The sequence below is a fragment of the Aptenodytes forsteri genome, unplaced genomic scaffold, assembly GCF_000699145.1.
Source record: "Aptenodytes forsteri isolate BGI_AS27 unplaced genomic scaffold, ASM69914v1 Scaffold76, whole genome shotgun sequence".
Lineage (NCBI taxonomy): Eukaryota > Metazoa > Chordata > Aves > Sphenisciformes > Spheniscidae > Aptenodytes > Aptenodytes forsteri.
Genome location: NW_008794444.1, coordinates 2,980,628 through 2,986,650, shown reverse-complemented (window position 1 = coordinate 2,986,650; position 6,023 = coordinate 2,980,628). Strand labels below are relative to the sequence as shown.

At 55.1% G+C, this 6,023-nt stretch overlaps 1 protein-coding gene across 1 annotated transcript in view; it reads left to right on the top strand.

Moving 5' to 3' along the window:
• The window catches only part of TMX1 (thioredoxin related transmembrane protein 1), a 47,659-nt gene that overhangs the window by 1,045 nt on the left and 40,591 nt on the right, over positions 1 to 6,023 (top strand). The window lies entirely within an intron of this gene.

Sequence of the window (6,023 nt, the reverse complement as noted above, 5' to 3'; positions counted from 1 at the left end):
TCGATAGCACTTACTCTGAAGGTCGTCTAAGGTCTTTAAAATATCCTGGCAACGTGCAGTGCAGCGTAGCGATTCCTTTTCAGCCAATGGGAAAATAAGATTACTTGGAATGTCTCTGTATTATCTCTCGCTTCCCTCCCTCTGTGCACACGTTTGGGGCTGCCCGTTAGCGCAGTTGCTCTCTGCCTCCCGTGACGGTGTCTTTGGACCTCTCTTGGGAGAGGAGCCGTGACGTGAGAAGCACGGTATGGGAGCTTGGGGGCAGAGAGTCCAGCCTGGGGCTTGAAACTGGAGCTCAGAGGGGCTGCAGAGCCTCTGGGAAGCCACCGTGGGGGCAGTGAGGGGCTGAAGAAGGTTGCCTTCTGATCCCGTATGTGGGGTGCGGGGCCCTGGCCCAAAGGAAGGGATGAGCCCTTGCCACCATTCACAGGCAGTTACTAAGGGTGCAGGGAGACTGGCTTCGGGATCCTGATGCTCAACAGCTAAGGCATGGGGTGACACAGGGGGATTGGTGGCGAAGGTGGGGAAACTGAGGCAGGTTCACAGCAACTCCCCAGTAACCGTGCGAGGGTGAGGGCTGGATGCTGACAGGCCCCTCTGGCTGAGGGTTTGGCCAGTTTGGGGCCAAGGGCCAAGACCTGAGCTTAGCTGGAGCTCCGGGACCCTGGGCAGAGGGGTGGGGGAGCACCCAGTGAGGCTCGTCGGGGCAATTAAGTGCCCTCAGAGCCCTGACACGGTGTGTGACGGTCCCCACCGATGGGGATGATCTCGCAGCATCCAGGAGAGGCAGTGATCTGCTTGGCGCTGGAAACGTCCAGACGAAATGGGACAGTCACCGGTGCTCTTTCCTCTGCCTGCTTGTACGCGCACATCCAGAGTGCTGGGAACTGGTAGGGATCCCACCACCCCAGAAATCAAGGTTATTTTCTGAAATAGTCAAGCCGTGTAGTGCACTTGCCACCACTCTTAGGCGCACCCGTTTCCGTGGTGGGGAGATGGCAGAAGTGCTGGGGGGGCACCCTGGGGCTGCCTGTCCCCTTCTCGAGGATTGCATGCCCCCAACACAGGGCTACCTGCCCCCTTCTCGAGGAAGCCGTTTGTTGGCCGCTCTTGCTGCGCCACGCTGTTCATCTGAGTCTTGGGCAGATTAAAGGGATATGGTGCAAGCGGCCATGGCGGCAGGGACCTGTTGCCGGCTCTGAGTTCATCCCTCTGCGGGGACACAGGCATCCTGGCCTGTATCAGAAATAGTGTGGCCAGCAGGAGTAGGGAAGTGATCGTGCCCCTGTACTCGGCCCTGGTGAGGCCGCACCTCGAACACTGTGTTCAGTTTTGGGCCCCTCACTACAAGAAGGACGTCGAGGTGCTGGAGCGTGTCCAGAGAAGGGCAACGAGGCTGGTGAGGGGTCTGGAGAACAAGTCTTCTGAGGAGCGGCTGAGGGAACCGGGGTTGTTTAGCCTGGAGAAAAGGAGGCTGAGGGGAGACCTCATCGCTCTCTACAACTCCCTGGAAGGAGGTTGTAGCGAGGTGGGGGTCGGTCTCTTCTCCCAAGTAACGAGCGATAGGACGAGAGGAAATGGCCTCAACTTGCGCCAGGGGAGGTTTAGATTGGATGTAAGGAAAAATGTCTTTACTGAAAGAGTGGTGAAACATTGGAACAGGCTGCCCAGGGCAGTGGTGGAGTCCCCATCCCTGGAGGTATTTAAAAGACGTGTAGATGCGGCACTTAGGGACATGGCTTAGTGGACATGGTGGTGTTGGGTTGACGGTTGGACTCGATGATCTTAGAGGTCTTTTCCAACCTCAATGATTCTATGATTCTATGACACAGGTGACTCCGCAGCCCGGGACCGCTGAGCCTGAGCTGTGGTGTTGCGTGGGCGAGCGCAGGGATGGATAGCAGGGGAGCGGAGAGGAGGGATCCCGCTGGAGCAGAGCATCGCTCCCAGCACCCCAGCCAACAGCTGGGGTAGGTACTGAAGAGATTCGGGTGGGATTTATAAGATTTAGCCTTGAAAGGCCCGATCCTTTGCAGGCACAGCTTCGGGCAGGGGCACTGAGAGGCTCTTTCCATCCCCTCGTGGGTTCGTGCAGTTCCCCGGATCCAGCGAGCAGGTACAATTTCGAGCTCCCCCACTGGGATTCAGAAGGGGGAGAAGCCCAAGGGCTGAGGTGCACAAGGAAGGCACCGCCATTTTTCAGCCTGATAAGGAGGGACAAGTGATAAGGAGAAAAGGACTTTCCGAGCATGTCTCTCTTCTGCTCTGTGCAGGGGTGAGAGCAGGGGTGCTTTGTACTTTCCTTTCTGCTTCTCCAGGCTCCTGCTGGCTCCATATCGGCCACCGACACTGTGGCTTCCCCTGAACTCTGCTGAGCGTTCCTCATTTGCTCCCTTTTGATGTCTGCTCAGAGTTGGTAATTTTTTTCCCTGCTCTCATTCCTCTAGCTGCCCTTTTGCTGAGGTAAAACCATCATTCCTTGTTTGCTCTGCCTCTTGTTTCCCATGGCCATTTTTCACTCGTGGCAGGTATATGATGCCATTACTGCTGTGGTGATATGCTGATCATGTAAATAGGCAGAAAGAGGAAAAAGCCCTACAAAGAGGAATGCAGCCGGCGCGTTTGGAAGCAACCCTTGGTCATAACCATTCAGCTGTTTTCTTCTTGGCGCAGCAGCTTATGCCTTCGCTTTCATCTCAGCAAGAGGCAAGCATCCCCGTGCTCTGGCTGCATATTATTTACAATTGTCAGACTTGTTACTGCCCCGAGAACTGTGCGGTGTGCAGCTATGAACCTGCAATAATTACTTGACCCAGCTTCAACATTCATTTCTCTAATGTCGCTGTGATCAGCGATCACAAGTTAAAGGATCAAGAAGTCATCTTGTTCGAAGCTGGCTCTTGCTTTTCTCACGTGCCTCTTGCCAGGAGCCTCAGCTTTAGAAAGGGTCCCAGCTCCCGCTGTGGGAATGGTGCATCTCCGATTCTGTTGCAGCCAGCCTCCGCGCTGGGGGATGCAGAAGACACCGCTGGGCTGAGATAAATTAAAGTCGTTGGGACTCTGTGTAAGCGCCGTTGCATCCCCTTGGTGATTCCTAATAACAAGGACTGTTACCATGAACATCAGTTGCCTGCTCCTGGCCGTTCCCCTCTGCGCCCCGCCAGCCTGCAGGTGTGTTTGCTTTGTCTGCTGGAAATGCAGATTAGAAATCGGGATCAAGCTTGGAGATACCGACAGGAACGAGATGGGGCGGTGGGCGACGCTGTTTGAATCGTATGTGGTGTGTTACCCCCCCAAAAAGATCGCAACACCACTGAGGTTCTGTTAAACCGATTGGAAAACCACAGTAATTGGGGTGTGACACAAGGGGCGGAGGTGGCCCACGGTGTCAGGACCGGCTCCCACATCCCCCTCCAACCTCCATCCCAGCCACCTCCTTTGGCTCCCGGCGCCCATCAGCTGTGTCCCCGAGACATTCCTTGTCTTGAGAAGTAAGAATATGAGGAGAGAGGAGACGGGCAGATGTCACGAGGGCCACAAGGGACCGCGAGTCGAGAGAGGAAAAGGGATGGAGAGCATGAGAGCCCCTAGTCCCCCCAGTTCCCTGGCAGGATGGAGGTAAGGGTTGGGGTGACGACCAGGACTTGCCTAGAGCTGGGAGCTGGAGGGAAAAATCAAGTGTCACATTCTGGAGTTACCTCGGGGAAGGGAAAACCTTCGTCACAAACCGGCACAAAGCATCCGAACCTCTGCATTTCTCCGTGGAAAATTCTGCGGTGTTTTGTTTCGTGAAATCCCCGTGGGAGGAAGCTGTTGGTGATGGTGACGCAAAGGTGGAGGTGGGCAGCTGGGAGCAGGTCCCGGGCCCACCCCAGCGGGACCTGCGGGGGATGCCGGGCTCCTGGGCAGGGGGAAGCGCTCCGTGGCAGGACACCGCAGGCACATAGGGCTGGGAATCCTGCTTGGGAGGCAGGGGCTGTTTCTTCCATTTTAACAACTACATATTTTCGTCTTGTTAATATTACCTTGATGACAAATAACCTAAACTTCACTTGCTTTGGGCAACAGCGGTTTCTTAAACCTCCACTGCTTTGTATTTATGCACGTGTATGTGGAAACACACGTCCACCACAAATTTTTCTGCTGAGATCCCCACCAGCGAAAAGATTACAGGACGGAAGGAAGGCGGGACTCGGGAAATCGATAGCTTTCACATCTTAAGACTGTAACGAGGAGCAGTGGGACACGACGCTGAAGGCTGTCTGTCACTAATTAATCTGCCAGCATCATCCCTGTGATGCTGATCGATCTCCATCCACCAGGGCAGAGAGGGAGCCCGCCTGGATCTCCCCGCGGGTGGGTTGCCTGCAGGGTCTCTGGAAGGTGATGGATCGTCTGGCTCCCACCTTCGCTCCCCCGTACTGCACAGGGTCCTCGCGTCCAGGGTGGGATTTCAAGGGGAGAGGTGGACTGGACAGACGAAAGTGTGCCAGCGCACAGGCGTGTCTCTGCAGGTAACGGGTAGCCAGGAGGGTGAGTTTGGGTTGATTTATGAGGCCCTGAGCTGGGCTAGAGCTAATAAATAAAAGAGAGGAATGAGCCGAGACAAAGAGCTCTGTAGTCTCCTTTATTCATTGCACTCCCGTAACACCTTGAAGAGATAAATAAGAGAGCGGACGAGGGCTCAGAGCTCCCCTCCTGAGAGGAGGGGGTTGGGACGTAGCTGGGGTGCCCCGGGGCCTTCCCAGAGGTGTCCCCGTGCTGCTGGAGAGGCCTCAGGTGTCCAATGCAAGCAGATGATCTTCCGCTACCACCTGGGAAACCTGCTTCGGGCTTTGGAAATGTGTTCTCCTCTCGTGCCTGGAGGTACCGCACGTGGTACCTCGTCAGCTACGTGGGGCCTCTCCAGCCCTTTCTACAGGAACACTCATGTTCCCCTGTGTCTACTGGAAACATCTCAGCGGATGCAGCCTAGGATCGGAGTTGCCTTTTTAGGACTTTAAGACATTGGCAGCTCGTAATTCATCCGGCGATCCTCCTTCTCCTCAGTCATTTTGAATGGATGAGCTCTTGGCTGACAGCAGAAATCCTTGTTTATTAGTCCCTGCGTGCACGCATGACCTTGACAGCCACATCCCTGCTGTCATTCCACTCCCCCAGGCCATTCAGAGTTTCCAACATGTCCTCCTTCTTCTCTGTACTGGTGACAGCTCCTGGCTTTGTGTCGTTAGCGCGTTTGCTGAGGTCACCCCCATCTTTGGCGCAAAGATCTTCAGCAGCAATGCTGGCTGAGGCGTCTAACAGCATCCCGGGTCTGAAACTCCCAGGGCTCCATCAGTAACTGCCTCCCGGCACACAATTTTCAGAGCTTCTTACTGGTTATATCATTCGCTCCAAGCACCATTGCAGGTGCACTGAAGAAGCTCAGAAAGTTGAAACCTCCTCCCATTTGCTTCTGAGGTCTCTTCTTTTCAAGGAAAAGTGCCAAATTATTGGCCAAATTATTCATTGAGCCCAGGTGGCATCTTTGCCCACTTTATCTCACTGTCACCAACTTGCCTGAACATGAGGGATCCAAGAAATACTTTGTGCCTGTAGCCAAACCTTCAAGTTTTTGAATGTTTTGATGCCCAGTTCTCAGAACCAATCTCCCCTTGCTCGGGACAGGTTGCTTTCCACCGCTCAGAGCCTGCCGCAGTCTGATGGCTGTTGCCCGCTCTGTTGCCTCACGTCTGGAGGTGAACAGCGGTTTCCTGGGATAACGGTGAGGTTTCCTGGGGCTAGATGGATTTTGGAAGCTAGAGGAGGTTCAACAAGGCCAAGTGCCGGGTCCTGCACTTGGGCCACAACAACCCCATGCAGCGCTACAGGCTTGGGGAAGAGTGGCTGGAAAGCTGCCCGGTGGAAAAGGACCTGGGGGTGCTGGTCGACAGCCGGCTGAACATGAGCCGGCAGTGTGCCCAGGCGGCCAAGAAGGCCAAGGGCATCCTGGCCTGTATCAGAAATCGTGTGGCCAGCAGGAG